The sequence below is a fragment of the Tenrec ecaudatus genome, chromosome 6 (assembly GCF_050624435.1).
Source record: "Tenrec ecaudatus isolate mTenEca1 chromosome 6, mTenEca1.hap1, whole genome shotgun sequence".
Lineage (NCBI taxonomy): Eukaryota > Metazoa > Chordata > Mammalia > Afrosoricida > Tenrecidae > Tenrec > Tenrec ecaudatus.
In genome coordinates, this window is record NC_134535.1 from 24,977,416 (window position 1) to 24,994,307 (window position 16,892).

General features: G+C 43.0%; 1 protein-coding gene across 1 annotated transcript in view; it reads right to left on the reverse strand.

Moving 5' to 3' along the window:
• Nucleotides 1-16,892, reverse strand: part of SPIC (Spi-C transcription factor) — a 116,106-nt gene that overhangs the window by 58,080 nt on the left and 41,134 nt on the right. The gene's annotated exons all lie outside the window — the stretch shown is intronic.

Sequence of the window (16,892 nt, forward strand, 5' to 3'; positions counted from 1 at the left end):
CAAAAGCAAATCCAAATACCATGACTGGAAAAGTGCGGCAGAGCTTAAAGTGTGAACACCCAATTTATAGAAGGCTATGGAGGACACTGATAACACAAACTCCATCTGCAGATGTCTGCTCAGATTAAGCCTCTGACTGATCTCCCTCTAGTCACTGGTGAGGGACTTCAACAGCTTTCCTATCAGGCAGAGATTAATGTAAACTTGATTATGAGGAATCAAAGCATGGTGCAATATAATTCTCTCTTGACCCAACCTGAATTTGCTCTATGCACAAGTACTTCTTGATTGTTACAAGAAAGACATTTCTTCTCTGGCTTTTAAAATACCATTGGTGTTTTTTCTTTCTTACTCTTAATTTTTATATTATGGTTGTTGTTTTCTTCTTTCTGTTTTGTTTGGTTTTTGTTATTTTTCTTAGATCTTCCACTTTAGGAGACATAGAAAGAGTGGATTAAAAAAAAAACCAAACAGTATATTCACAGAGACAATAACTGATGCAATGGCTTATCAGAAAGGGGGGAAAGGGAGGGGAATCGGGGAGCAATCAGTAGATGCAGGAGAGGGAAGAGAGTGATAGAGATAATTGTGATACTGTATATACAACTCTTTTAGAAGCATTTTAACTATGAAAGTGCACAATATGGGAATATTATATCAAGAAAACTACTGAAAAGAAACCAAATTTGAACTATAATTGCCATAGGTGAAGGAGGAAGAGGGTTTTGCTGAGGGGGCTTTGAGTTAATTCTATGGTGGTGGAACGATAATTTGGAGAGGGATAACAATAATGGTTGTATAACACAAAGAAGATAATCAATGACACTGAAGTATACATGTAGAAGTTATGCTGTTTTATTGTGTATATTTTTGCCAAAATTGGGGGAAATTTTACATGAATAACAATGATTATGGGGGAAAGAAAATGATATAAAATGATTGTGGTAAAGATTATACAACTCTTCTTGATTGTTGAACTATTGAATCATATGACATGTGGATTAAGTGCCAATAAGACTTTTTTTGAAAGGAAACCTAAAAGAAACAGACAAATTCTAGAAAAACAGTACTGACCCAGACTAACAGAGAGAAGCAGAAAATTTGAACAAATTCACAACAAAAGAGGAAATTGATAAGATATTTGAAAAATCCTAAAAAACAAACAAGCCAAAACTCTAGGCTCAGATGGCTTCATTGGTAAACTCCACCCAACATTCAGAAAAGAGTTGGTGCCAACTCTCTCACACTTTGTCAGAATGCAGAAAGGAGCATAATTGCTCCAAATTCATTTTAGGAAGAGAAGAGGGGAAAGGGGGAAGTGGGGAAAGGGGAGGTGAAGCTGACAAAACCAGGGATAAGGGAACAACAAGAGATCTAAACTCTATGGCAAGGAGGGAGTAGAATGCCTGGTGTGGTTCAAACAAGGGTAATGTAGCCAAGAGGAATTATTGAAAGCCAAATGAAGGGTGAACATGATAGTGGAACAAGAGGAAAGTGAAAGGAAATAGAGGAAAGAACTAGAGGCAAATGACATTTATAGAGGTCTAAATATAGGCATGTACATATGTTAATATATAACAATAGAAATATAGGCCAATGTACATATATTTATAGGTTAAGTAGTAAGGAAGGAGATGGACATTGGGTCTCTACTCAAGTACTTTCTCAACACAAGAACACATTGTTCTAATAACCTCCATTCTGTGATGCTCACCATCCTAACATGATCACTGAAGACAAAATGGGTGCATAAACAAATGTAGTGAAGAAAGCTGATGATGCCCAGCTACTAAAAGATATAGCATCTGGGGTTTTAAAGGCTCGAAGGTAAACAAGTAGCCATCTAGCAGGGAAGCAACAAAGTCCACATGGAAGAAGTACACCAGCCTGTGTGATTACGAGGTGTCAACAGGATCAGGTATCAGGCATCAGAAGATCCAAAACAATCATAACCGATGTGAATGAATGGCATCAGAGTGGAGAACCAAAGCCCATCTGTAGACAATTGAACATCTCCTAACAGAAGGGTCACAAGGAAGGGACAAATCAGCCAGAGTGCAGTATAGCACTGTCGAAACAAATAACATTCCTCTAGTTCAGTGGTTCTCAAACTGTGGGTCATGACCCCTTTGGGGGTCAAACGGCCCTTTCAGAGGGGTAACCCAATTTGTAACAGTAGCAAAGTTACAATTATGAAGTAGTAATGAAAATAATTTTATGGTTGGGGAGTAACCACAACATGAGGAACTGTATAGGGTCAAGGCATTAGGAAAGTTGAGAACAACTGCTCTAATTCTTTAATGCTTCCCGCCACTATCATGACCCCAGTTCTACCTTACAAACCCGGCTAGACCAGAGTATGTATACTGATACATATAAGAGCTCTTAACCCTTGGGATAGTTGGGGTCCTCCATGTGGTCAGGGCTCAGTCTTTAGATAAGAATCCTCTGAGTCACATGTGGGTACAACAATAATGTTCTTCCTTTGTTACAACTTGATCGGCATTGGCTACTCCTTCAGAGCCTTTCCAGTAATATTCTGTATTACCAGAACAACAAAGAGATCTGTCTTGGAAGAATACAGCCAGAATGCTCCTTAGAAGTAAAAACTGTGATACTCTGTCCCAGATACTTTAGACAAAAAAAATTTTTTTCTTTAGATTTTGAATATAGTTTATTATTTATTTAGTTTTTTAAAACAATTTATTGGGGCTCATACAATTCTTATCACAGTTCATACATATACATACATCAATTGTATAAAGCACATCTGTACAGTCTTTGCCCTAATCATTTTTTTCTCTTTTCTTTTTTTACATTTTATTAGGGACTCATACAACTCTTATCACAATCCATACATATACATACATCAATTGTATAAAGCACATCCATACATTCCCTGCCCCAGTCATTCTCAAAGCATTTGCTCTCCACTTAAGTCCCTTGCATCAGGTCCTTTTTTTTTTTCCCCTCCCTCCCCTTCCCCCTCTCCCTCATGTGCCCTTGGTAATTTATACATCGTTATTTTGTCCTATCTTGCCCTATCCGGAATCTCCCTTCCCCCCCTTCTCTGCTGTGTCTCCCATTGAAGAGGTCACATGTGGATCCTTATAATCAGTTCCCCCTTTCCAATCCACCAAATTTTTTTAAAAAATCATTTTATTAGGGGCTCATACAACTCTTATCACAATCCACACGCACATCAGTTGTGTAAAGCACATTTGTACATTCATTGCTCTCATCATTCTCAAAACACTTGCTCTCCACCTAAGCCCCTGCCATCAGCTCCTCATTTGGCCCCTCCCTCCCCTTTCCCCACTTCCCCCTTTCCCCTGTTCTCTTCCTAAAATGAATTTGGAGCAATTCTGCTCTTTTCTGCATTCTGACAAAGTTTGAGAGAATTGGCACCAATTCTTTTCAAATTTTGTAATTTATAAATTATTATTTTGTCATATCTTGCCCTGTCCAATGTCTCCCTTCACCCACTTTTCTGTTGTCCGCCCCCCAGGGAGGAGTTCACATGTAGATCCTTATAATCGGTTCTCCCTTTCCAACCCACCCTCCCTCCACCCTCCCAGTATCGCCACTCACACCACTGGTCCTGAAGAGATCATCCACCCTGATTCCCTGTGTTTCCAGTTCCTTTCTGTACAGTGTACATCCTCTGGTCTAGCCAGACTTGTAAAGTAGAATTGGGGTCATGATAGTGAGGGTGGAAACATTTAGGAACTAGAGGAAAGTTGTATTTTTCATCATTGCTACATCGCACCCTGACTGGTTCGTCTCCTCCTCGAGACCCTTCTATAAGGGGATGGCCAGTGGCCTACAAATGGGCTTTGGGTCTCCACTCTGCATTCCACCCCCCCACCCCCCGATTCACAATAATATGATTTTTTGTTCTGATGATGCCTGATCCCTTCGACACCTTGTGATTGCACAGGTTGGTGTGCTTCTTCCATGTGGGCTTGGTTGCTTCCGAGCTAGATGGCCACTTGTTTACCTTCAAGCCTTTAAGACCCCAGACACTATCTCTTTTGATAGCCGGGCACCATCAGCTTTCTTCACCACATTTGCTTATGCACCCATTTGTCTTCAGCAATCATACCAGGGAGGTGAGCACACAATGATAGGATTTTTGTTCTTTGATGCCTGATAACTGATCCCTTCAGCATCTCGTAATCACGCAGGCTGGTGTGCTTCTTCCATGTGGGCTTTGTTGTTTCTGAGCTAGATGGCTGTTTGTTTACCTTCAAGTCTTTAAGACCCTAGATGGTATATCTTTTGATAGCCGAGCACCATCAGCTTTCTTCACCACATTTGCTTATTCACCCGCTTGGACAAAAAAAAAAATTTAAGGAGCAGAATATTTGTACGCTTTATTTATTTATTTTTGTATGCTTTATAAAATAAAACATATACAAATACAAACACATACAAAGATGCTCAGCATCACTTGTCACTAAAAAAGAAATGCAAATTAAAATTACAACTAAGTGATGATTGAATAATTGAAAAATAATTGATGCCACTCTATTGTACATGCCAATAATAAAATGGCATACATACACATAGCCAGTCCTGGAGGCACACTGGTTATGTGTTGGGCCGCTAACTGCAAGGTCAATGGTCCAAAACCACCAGTCACTTCTCGGGAGAAAGACTGGGCTTCCTTTTCCTGTGAAGAGTTTCCAAGTGGAAGGGTAGGAGAAAGGGAGTGAGCTCTAGAAGCTGGTAGTAGTCACACTACCCAGTTCTCTGACACAATACTGAATGCTTGTCCTTGATGCTCTAGTTTCTTCATGCTAATATTTTTCTAGGTGTCTCTTTGTGGCACAAATGTTGGAGCACTTCATTCCTGTCTGAAATGGTGATTTGAATCCATCCAGAGTTGTCTGGGAGGAAGGACCTAGTAGCCTGCCTTTCACAAGGTCACACCCTTGAGAACCTTAAGGAACTTGGTTCTACTCGAGGACATGTGGTGTTGCCATGAGTCAGAACTCACTCCTGGGACACTGATTTGGTTTTTAATACCTACGTACCGGCCCTTTCCTCCTGCAAAGAGTGGATCCTTTGCACTGTATGATTCTTGAAAGCTTACAAAATCTTAGATAAAAATTTCTAATGTTTTTCAACATTACTATTATGGAGAAGCTCTTACTAGAGAAAAATTAGTTAGATCATTTTACTTGAACAGGTTTTCAAAGGCGTTACAAATGTCAGTTTGACTGTAGAGTCCACTGCAGTAGGAACAAGCCGTAGAACAGGCACAAGCTCAAGCTTACAGGCCATTCTGGCTGGGGACCAGAGAACCTAGCAGAGTCAGACCAGTGCCAATGACCACACGTCATCCACTCCAGGTAAGGTTAGTGTAGGTCACTTGGCAGGAGGGTACCTCATGACAGCTGGGGGAGGCTGGTGAGAGGGGGAGATGCTGTCTGTTGAGTGGTGGCCATGTGTACCTTGGGTGAGGGACCCGGAGAGGGAAGTGGCCATCTCAGAGGGATGAGGCTTACCGATGGGAGGGGCAGCACTGGAGAGAGGAGAGGGAACACCAACTTTGAGAGAACATGGGTGCATGTCTGTAGAGGGGAAGGGAGGGAGGGCTGACTCCAGGTGTGGGGAGGAGAGAGTGAGGATGCTTTGGGGAACATCAGGTGGGGAGAGTCTTTAGTGGAATGCAGCGGGTGGGCAGAATTGACCTAGCATGTCTGGAGAATACCCCAGGAACCCAGGCCCGGGTCATGGAATGCTGGGATATTGAATCCTGGTTTTTCAGGGGATGTGTAGCATGCTCCAGAGACTGCCTTACTGAGGTGCAGGAAGTCCACTGGGTGAACTGGCCTCTACCTCAGACGCACTTGGAACCTGAGGACTTAAACCAGGAAACACGTGGTGTCTGAGGAAGCAGAAGACAGCTGTACCAAGAGCGGTGTGCTGTTGGTTGGCGGACAAACAAGGTCTTGCTACAACAATGCCCTGTACGCTGTATTAAGATATGTACTATGCGGTATAGTATGGAAGAGACCGGTGTAGTATGGAAGAGACCAGACCAAAACCAGGGATGTACATGGTAGACAATGGTGGAGGAGGTGGGGAAAGGAAAACAAAAGGATGAATACAAGGAAGAAAAGGGTAGTGGGGTCATGGGGCATTAATCCACCCAAGGGGAGGGTATTGTTTATATATCCACAGGGAAAGTGGGACCAGACTTCAACCCAGTGTCGCAAGGTGTGAATGCAATATCCTGGCGTGGAGGAGGGAACCGGTGGAGAGGTCTGGGAGGCTGGCCCCAGCACCATAAATTAAGTGGATTCCTGCCCCTCCCCCAAAAAGAATTTGTTCCAATGGACTACATTGACTCTGCAGCTCTGGGACATGGACATATCTGATCAGAGCACACAGGAGCAGATGAAGGGGCAGGAGGAGAGAGTGGAGCACAGCCTGGCCCACCAGGCCGTGATGATGATGTTCCTGAGTAGAGCAGCCAGTCCACAGAGAGAACAACATGGCTGGCCCCACTATGAGACATGATGCCCCTCAGTGACTAAGGGCGATACAGGGGACAGCACCGGAGACACAGTGTGGGAATTGCACCTGACCTGATCCCACCACACCGAGGCAAATCACTGGGGGAGGGCAGCGGAACAGCAAGGGAATGGAGTGGCAAGGTCCCCAGGGAATGCTGAAAATGGACTTTGGGGCCAGGGTGTGGTGCCCCAACAGACTGGACTGGAAAACGCTCCTAAGGGCCAGCAAACGATCCCTGAACTAACTACAAGCTTTTCTCTTGTGAACTGTTTTGTTCTGTTCTTTGTCAGTGGTTTGTTTTTGTTGTTTTGTTGTCTGGTTGTATACTGTTGCTTTGTTTTCCTCTGTCTAGTTTTCGTGCATGTTAGTGACTCCACAGGTCTGTCTGAATAGGACAGGCTGGATGAACTATCTGGAGGAAAAACAATGGGACCGACAGTTCTGGGGGGACTTGGGGTGGGGGGGTAGGGGGGGTAAGGAAGTGGTGTTAACAAACCCAGGGACAAGGGAAAAACATGGGACCCCAAATGGTAGAGAAGGGGGAGTGGCAGGCCTGGTGGGAAATGATCAAGGGTAAGGGTGCTTAGAGAAGAGGTATACTCTAGCCCAGGTGGCGATGAAGCATGGTAGTAGGGCAGGAGGAAAGTCAAGGGAGATGGAGGAAAGAGCTAGGAGTCAAAGGGCATTCATGGAGGTCTAGACAAAGACATGTACATGCAAATATATATAGGAGGATGGGGAAATAGATCTATGTGTCTATATTTATAGGTCAAGTATTAAGGTGGCAGAAGGACCTTGGGCCTCTACTCAAACACTCCCTCAATGCATGAATACCTTCTTTTATTAAATTGGAACTCTATGATGCTCACTCTCCCGACACAACGGCTGGAGTCAAAGTGGGTGAACAAGTAAATGTGGTGAAGAAAGCTGATGGTGCCCGGCTATCAAAAGAGATAGTGACTGGGGTCTTAAAGGCTTGAAGATAAACAAGCGGCCATCTAGCTCAGAAGCAACAAAGTCCACATGGAAGAACACACCAGCCTGTGTGATCGAGTGGTCCCAAAGGGATCAGTTACCAGGCATCAAAGAACAAAAAATCATATCATTGACTGCACACCTCCATGATAGGATCGCTGAAGACAAATGGGTGCATAAGCAAATGTGGTGAAGAAAGCTGATGGTGCCCGGCTATCAAAAGAGATAGTGTCTGGGGTCTTAAAGGCTTGAAGGTGAACAAGCGGCCATCTAGCTCAGAAACAAGTAAGCCCACATGGAAGAAGCACACCAGCCAGTGCGATCACGAGGTGCCCAAGGGACCAGGTATAAGGCATCATGCAAAAAAAAAAAAAGATATAAGTGTGTGTATGTATGTGTATATATGTGTATATGTATATATGTATGTGTATATATGTATATATATCATATTAAGTGAAGGGGGAGGTGCAGAGTGGAGACCCAAGGCCCAAGTGTCAACCAATGGAGATCCCCTCATAGAGGGGTTTAGGAGAGGAGATGGGTTAATTAGGGTGTGAGGTAGTATCGATGAAGAACACAGCTTTCCCCCAGATCCTGGATGCTTCCTTCCCCCAACTACCATGATCCGAATTCTACCTTGCAGGGCTGGATAGGACAGAGGCTGTACACTGGTGCATATGAGGGTTGGAGGTACAGGGAATCCAGGGTGGATGATACCTTCAGGACCAAGGGTGTGAGCGATGATGCTGGGAGAGTGGAGGGTGAGTGGATTGGAAAGGGGGAACTGATTACAAGGATCCACATGTGACCTCTTCCTTGGGAGGGGGACAGCAGAGAAGGGGGGAAGGGAGACTCCGGATAGGGCAAGATATGACAAAATAACGATGTATAAATTACCAAGGGCATATGAGGGAGGGGGGAATGGGGAGGGAGGGGGGGGGAAAGAGGACCTGATGCAAGGGGCTTAAGTAGAGGATAAATGCCTTGAAAATGATTGGGGCAGGGAATGTATGGATGTGCTTTATACAATTGATGTATGTATATGTATGGATTGTGGTAAGAGTTGTATGAGTCCCTAATAAAATGTAAAAGAAGAAAAGAGAAAAAATGATTAGGGCAAAGACTGTACAGATGTGCTTTATACAATTGATGTATGTATATGTATGAACTGTGAAAAGAATTGTATGAGCCCCAATAAATTGTTAAAATAAAAATAAATAAATAAAATGCTATGGAACGAAATGAAGAGCTGATGCCAAGGGCTTAAGTAGAGCACAAATATTTTAAGAATGATGAGGACAATGAACATACAAATGTGCTTTACATAATTGATGTATGTACAGATTGTGATATGAGTTATATGAACCCCTAATAAAATGATTTAAAAAAAAAAGATATGTACTATGCCAGCAACCCGCTGATGGTCATTCTGTTACGTTCTGCTTATGCTTGTTTGCATTAGGGCGTATCTCAGAGGTGTGTGGCCATTGGGGCTGACTCTCTGGAAGCTGTTATTTATTTCTTTCATAAATGAAACCCAGGGACATTGAGCCTCTAGGGAAAGAAAATATAACAAGGGTTTTGTGGGAAGGGACATATAGAGGGGTGGGAGAGAAAGGAGGGAGAAGATGTCAAGAACCCAGGAAAGAAAACTATATTTGGAGACTGATTTTGGAAGCAATTATATAACTATGTTAGAACTGATTGAAATATGGAATGATATAACATATGTATTAACTCCCCAGGGACATCAATTTTTTTTTTAAAAAATGGATAGATTCATGAATGGGTTTGGGCTCACACTAAATCCTACCTCCAACTTAAGAATAATCATTTCTAATATCATGACCTTGCTCGATACTCACCTTCACGAAATGCTCACTGAAGCTAAGAGTGCTGCCGCTGGTGAGGAAAGCAGATGGTGTCCTGCTAGCAATTGTAATAGTGTATGGGGACGTAAAGGCTTGTATTAAAACAAGCAGCCATATAAGTGAGGAGACAACTAAGTCCGCATGGAAGAAGCGCACCAGCTTCTGTGATCCAAAGATGACAATTATAAAATTCAAATATGGTGTAGAAAAAAACACCGGAGCTAAAATTATGAGCACCCAATTTGTGAAGGGCTATGAATCTAGTGGGAACCTGTGTTAGTTTGGGAAACAAACTAAAGTATCAAATCCAGTGACACTCAGGTGTAGAAGAAAGAGATTGATATAAAGGAGCAATTGGATATTGAGAAACATCCCAGCCCAGTTCAGATCGAGTCCATAAGTCCGATATTAGCCCAGATGTCCCACACCAGTCTGTAAATTCCTCTTCAGACTCACGCAACACATGCAATGATACTGAATTCAGAAAGATCACAGGCCAGTGGGTGTAAAGTCTTGTGGATCCAGTGGCGGTGGAAGCATCTCAGCGCTCGCATGGGACTCCACGTGGCTCCTCCAGCTCCAGGGCTTTGGTTCCATCAACATAGCTCCATGTCTCTCAGGGAGACAAGCAGAGAGTGTATCTGGCCTTCAGTGAGCTATTTATCTCCTTCAAGCCTCCAAATGAGGTCATCAAGCTGTGACCTGATCAACAGGCTCAACTCCACCCCTTTGAAAGTTAACAGATTAAGTAACCACCACAGAGCCCAAAACCCATCTGCAGAGTAGTCAGGCTGAGCTAGTTGCAGAAGCACACTAGCCACAGGCAGGTCTGGAACAGCCTTCCTTTGTAAGCAGATCTTTGTAAAATTGATTATGCTGAATGAAACTCTACACTTGACTAATTGGCCACCCTGTAGTCATGGCCTGAATTTGTTCTGGGTGCAAGTATCTCTTACTTGTTCCATGACAGAAATTTTTTCCCTGGCTTTTTGAATGTTAATAGGGTCTTTTCTTTCTTATACATTATTTATATTATATTTATACTGTTAAGATTTTACCCTTACCACCTTATCGGGATTTGGGTTTATTGATTGTTTTCTGTTGTGTTTCCCAGCTGTGAAGCACAGGAGGAGTGGACACATACTGATAAGAACTGATACAGGGGATATAGGGAATACAGGGGGTGGGAGGTGGGTGATAGGGAGGGAAAGGGGATTTGGGGAGTAAATAATGAAGGCTGGAGGGGAAGGGAGCACTAGAATGGATTGTGATTGCGTAAGTCATTTTAAAGGTGATTTAACCATGGGCGAGGGAGGGAATGCTCTAAAATTTACGTAGTAATGATTGTACAAATTTCCTTGATATGATCAAGTGATTGAACTATGGAATTGTATTATATGTAAATTATGTGCCAATAAAACTGTTGGGGAAACAAAAAAATGCCAATTTGATATGATGTAAAGCAAAGGGTTATGCTATTCTTTTTCAAGTATAATAAAATTATTTTTCTTATGTTAAAAAAAGAGTAATCATCTCAGAAACCCACAGGGGCAGTTCTATTCCGTACGATAGGGTCGCTAAGAATCAGAATCGACTTGATGGCCATGAGTTTGAAGTTTTTTGAACTTATCCAAATATGAAAATACATTTATCACAATAAAAAAATAAAACCGAAGCACAATGAAATACATTTACACAAACATTAGAATGGCTAGAGCAGCAGTTCTCAACCTGTGGGTCGTGACCCCTGTGGGGGTCGAAGGACCCTTTCATGGGGGTCACCCGATTCATAACAGTAGCAAAATCACAGTTATGAAGTAGCAATGAAAATAATTCTATGATTGGGATGTCACCATAACATGAGGAACTGTATTAAAGGGTCAAGGCATTAGGAAGGTTGAGAACCACTGGGCTAGAAGAAAAATAAAAATGCATTTATACTAACCAAACCAAGTGTTGGCAAAGATGTGAAGTAATATTTGCTCCTGTGAATGTAAAATAACACACCCATTTTAGTTCCCTATAAAGTTGAACATGCACCTAGCCATTTCATTCCTAGGTATTTGCCTAAGAAAAATGAACGTATATCCACACAAAGGCTTCTATGAAAATGATCACATTAGCTTTATTCATAATAGCCTCAAACTGGGAAAAACCTGAATTTCCATCCACTCGAGTCAATAAACAAATACGATGTTCCATAAAAGGAATGAATTATTGCTATACATTCAATCAACATAGCTGCATCTCAAAAGCATTATGCTATGTGAAAGAAGACAGATACGCGGCATGATTCAGTTGACACGAAACATTAGAACAGGCAAAACTACAGTGACAGAGATCAGGGTGGCCTAGGGTCAGGGGTGGGTGGGGAGGCTGTCTGGAAAAGAGCCCAAGGAGACTTGTTTGAGGTGAAGAAAATCAAGATGGGGGGAGAGGCTACCCAAGTATATACATCTGTTTGGTTTCCCTTAATCAGAAAATATCTGTCAAGTCTCTGAACATTTGTAGACATGGCCTGAGGGCTACGTGACCTTTGCCAGCTTTGCAGGCGGATTGCCGAGAGGCAGAGGTAAGACATGCCTCCACCTTCCAACCACTTGTATCCTATTCTGACAGCAACCATGCCTCCTACTGCACTCTACTTCCGCAGCCGGGTTTGAGAATTTACTTCAATACCCACACAGGACTCACACATGATGCTCCCTACTGTGGAGTACCTTAGGGAAGGTTACAGGTGGCAATCTGGGGAGAAATGCTCAGGATATATTTGTCCAGTCTGGACAGTCTCTTCTCTGGTGTGGCTTCATTAAGATTTGTCTTTGAAAAAACAAAACAAAACAAAACAAACAAACAAACAAAAAAGACCTCTCTTTGATGTGCAACCTCTTGTCCTGGCCTCTGCTCTGCACAGACACTGTAAAGCTCTTTTAGGACTGCGACAAATGACCAAGAGGCATGTCATTCTGCTAAAAACCTCAACCTTAAGGCAGTTAACCCTAGCTCTTTGGGCCAGCAAACCCATTCCCCCCAAGTAAGTGCCCCAAACAACCCCCCCACTCCATGAGCCAGATTCTTGCCCAGAAGCACTCAGTTGTCCTGCTCTGTAGACTAGGAAGCCCACCGCTCTGTCCTATGCTCTGGCTCCGGGTTCTGCTCCTGCTGCTGCTCCTCTGCGGTCAAAGCTGTCTCCTGGTCAAGGGAGTTCAATGTGCAGATATCTCAGGGTGCAAAGGATGCACTACAATCCTGGCTCTTTTTCTTGCTGGTAGTAAACTACGTCCGGCTGCTGAGACGGCCCATTTTATACCCAGCAGGATGGCCATCACAATGAACCCTGCCAACCACTACTCACAGCGGAGTCATTTAATCCAATCAGTATCTTAACCAGACGCATCAGGGAAGAAAGAAAAGAAATTGTGCAAGTAACAAAGGCCATGGCTAGAAGAGCCATATGGAATAATTCCTCAGGAGGCAGTCATAAGGTTGTCCAAGAATGTACAGGCGTGTAGCTTCTTAAATCGTATGTGGAGAACAAAAGAAAACTCACAAAATGAGTATTGGTGGTAGATGGACTCATTTCAGTTGCAGGCAGGACTATAGGATTGGGAAACGGACCATGATCAGAATATACACACTATTTGCGAATTGAAAAGCTTACAAGATGGGTTCTGAGTCCTCCGACCAAGGGAATCGTGGGATCAGGGCTCATGATTTTGGGATCGGAGGGGAGTGGTAGCAATCCACTTTCAAAGACACTCTACCTGGAGGAGGAGCCCTGGTGGTATAGCGGCAACAAGTTGAGCTGCAATCTGCAAGGTTGGCAGTTTGAAACCACCAGCCCCTCTCAGGATCAAGACAAAGCTTTCTATTTTAGTAAACAGTGACCATCTTGGAAACTCAAAGGAGGCAGTTCTACCCTGCCCTATAGGGTTCCTGTGTGCTGGCATCAACTCTTTGGCAATGAATTTGGTTTGGCCGTTGTTCTGCCTGAAGGAAAAGCCTTTCTCTTCTTTTTTTAAAATCATTTTATTGGGGGCTTATACAACTTATCACAATCCATACATACATTAATTGTGTAAAGCACATTTGTACATTCATTGCCCTCATCATTCTCAAAACATTTGTTCTCCACCTAAGCCCTTAGTATCAGCTCCTCATTTTCCCCTTTCCCTCCCCACGCCCCCATGAAACTCTTGATAATTTATAAATTTTTTTCATGTCTTACACTGTCCAATGTCTCCCTTTACCCACTTTTCTGTCATCTGTCCCCCAGGGAGAGGGTTATATGTAGATCTTGTGATCAGTTCCCCCTTTCTTCTCCCACTTTCTCTTCCCCCTACTGGTATCATTACTCTCATTATTAGTCCTGAGGGGTTTGTCTGTCCTGGATTCCCTGTGTCTTCAACTCTTCTCTGTACCAGGGTATGTCCTCTGGTCTAGTTGGATTTGTAAGGCAGAATTGGGGTCATTAAAGAACTAGAGAAAAGCTGTATGCTTCAGCAGGGCTACACTGCACCCTGACTGGCTCGTCTGAAGGAAAAGCTTTTCATGTTGCTGGTCGGTGGTCAGAAGGAGTTAAGTGGAGACTGGATCTATGTGGAAACTCAAAAATTGATTAGGACCCCCGCTTTAAACTACAACCCGCCAAAAGCATGTTGTTGTTAGGTGCTGTCAAGTTGGTTGGTTCACCACAGTTGGTCATATTGTGGTCGCTTGTGTATGCTGTGCTGTGGCAACCTCTGTTATTGGTATTTCGAATACGAGCAGGGTTACCTAACAACATTTCAGAGGGCAGCTCGTGAAGACAAAGTCAAGTATTATAATGAAATGTGAAAAGATCTAGAGTTAGAAAAGCAAAAGGGAAGAACATGCTCAGAGCTGAAGAAAAATTCACACCTAGAGTTGAAATATTGAAAGATTCTATGGGCAAAATATTGCACTACTAACCCACAGGATCAGCAATTCAAACCCACCAGTAACCCCACCAGTTGCTCTGGGAGGAAAATTAGCTATCTGCTCCTGTAAAGCTCTATAGTCTCTGGAACCCTAAGGAGCCAGCAGTTCTACACTGTCCTACATGGCCGCTACAGTAGGAAGTGACTTGATGGCGGTAGATTCAGGTTCGTTAGCTTAGCTTGTTGGTTTATATCCTTGGTATCACAACATTAAGTACTGAGCTGCTAACTAGAAGGCTGGTGATTCAATCGCACCCATAGACTTCTCAGGAGACAGACTGTGGTAGTCCGGGTAGACTAGAGACACAAAATTCAGACACTCATGTATGTATAAGAAAGATCTTCAACCGATTACAGGGATTTACATATAACCTCCTCCCTGGGGGATGGACAACAGAAAAGTGGGTAAAGGGAGATGTTGGACAGTGCAAGATAGGACAAAATAATAATTTATAAATTATCAAGGGTTCATGAGGGAGGGAGAGGGGGAGGGAAGGGAAAATGAAGAGCTGATGCCAAGGGCTTAAGTGGAGAACAAATGTTTTGAGAATGATGAGGGCAACGGATATACAAGTTTGCTTTACACAATTGATGTATATATGGATTGTGATGAGTGTATGAGCCCTCACATAAATTGATTAAAAACGCACACACACAAAGAAAGAGCTTTATATACAAGAGCAATTGAATATTGAGAAAACATCTCAGCCCAGTCCAGATCAAACCATAAGTCTGATATTAGCCCATATGTCCAATACCAATCTATAAATTCCTCTTCAGACTCAGGCAACATATGCAATGATGCCAAATGCAGGAATCACAGGCCAATGGGTGGAAAGTCTTGTGGATCCAGTGGTAGTAGAAACATCTTAATGTTGGCAGGGATCTCCACATGGTTCCTCCAGCTCCAGGGCTCTAGCAGAGCTCCATGTGTCTTATCAGCAGGAATGTCTCCCAGGGAGTGAGTGTATCTGGCCTCTAGTGAGCTATTTAACTCCTTCAAGCCTCCAAATGAGGTCATCAAGTTGCGACCTGATTGACAGACTAGACTCCACCCCTTTGCAAGTTGACAGGAGATTATGTAACTGCCACACAGACCTAGCAATAGGCTCCCATAAAGATTACAGCTTAGAAACCCTTATGAGGCTGTTCTAATCTGTCACATGGGTGGCTACGCATCAAAATCAGCTTGGTGACACTTCTCAACAAGAACCCCGCAAAAACAGAGAAATGTCAAAGTCAGCTTTCCTTTCTCTCTGATATTATAGCTGGCTGAACAAATCCATGTGAAATAGAATATCTATGCTTTAAGTAGTATTTCTCCTGATATGTAGGTGATTTTCTCCTGATATGTAGATGATATGTAGATAATCTCCACTTGTGTAACCTTCTGATTTATAAACTGTTTATAGTTCTTCTTTAAAGCTTCAGGAGCCCCGACAGAACTGTGCCTTAGCAGAGGAGGGAAGCCACCTACATGGATGGTCTTATGTTGAGTGTCTACCTTAGTATGGAAAATAGATTTAGGGGGAAGGGTCTATTTTTAAAAATTCTTAATCATTCCACCACACCTGGGACTTCTGTTGCTAGAATGTCTTTGTTTCTACAGGGATTTTCACTTGCCCTCAATTTTTATATTGCCATAGGTCTAATGATCATGAATATAGATAGATAGATAGATAGATAGATAGATAGATAGATAGATAGATAGATAGCGAACTGCCTAACCAACCCCATTCAAAGACATCTTTTTGCCCCTTCAAAACCTCCAGGGAGGGAGAAACCATCATGTTTCTAGGGAAACCACACGTAATGAGTGAATTTCCTTTTTTTTTTTTAAATTTTAACAATTTATTAGGGGCTCATACAATTCTTATCACAGTTCATACATATACATACATCAATTGTATAAAGCACATCTGTACAGTCTTTGCCCTAATCATTTTTTCTCCTCTTCTTTTTTTACATTTTATTAGGGACTCATACAACTCTTATCACAATCCATACATATACATACATCAATTGTATAAAGCACATCCATACATTCCCTGCCCCAATCATTCTCAAAGCATTTGCTCTCCACTTAAGCCCCTTGCATCAGGTCCTCTTTTTTTTTTTCCCCTCCCTCCCCTTTCCCCTTTCCCCCATCCCTCATGTGCCCTTGGTAATTTATACCTCGTTATTTTGTCATATCTTGCCCTATCCGGAGTCTCCCTTCCCCCCTTCTCTGCTGTCCCTCTCCCAGGGAAGAGGTCACATGTGGATCCTTGTAATCAGTTCCCCCTTTCCAACCCACTCACCCTCCACTCTCCCAGCATCGTCCCTCACACCCTTGGTCCTGAAGGTATCATCCACCCTGGATTCCCTGTACCTCCAGCCCTCATATGTACCAGTGTACAGCCTCTGTCCTATCCAGCCCTGCAAGGTAGAATTCGGATCATGGTAGTTGGGGGGAGGAAGCATCCAGGATCTGGGGGAAAGCTGTGTTCTTCATCGGTACCACCTCGCACCCTAATTAACCCATCTCCTCTCCTAAACGCCTCTATGAGGGGATCTCCAT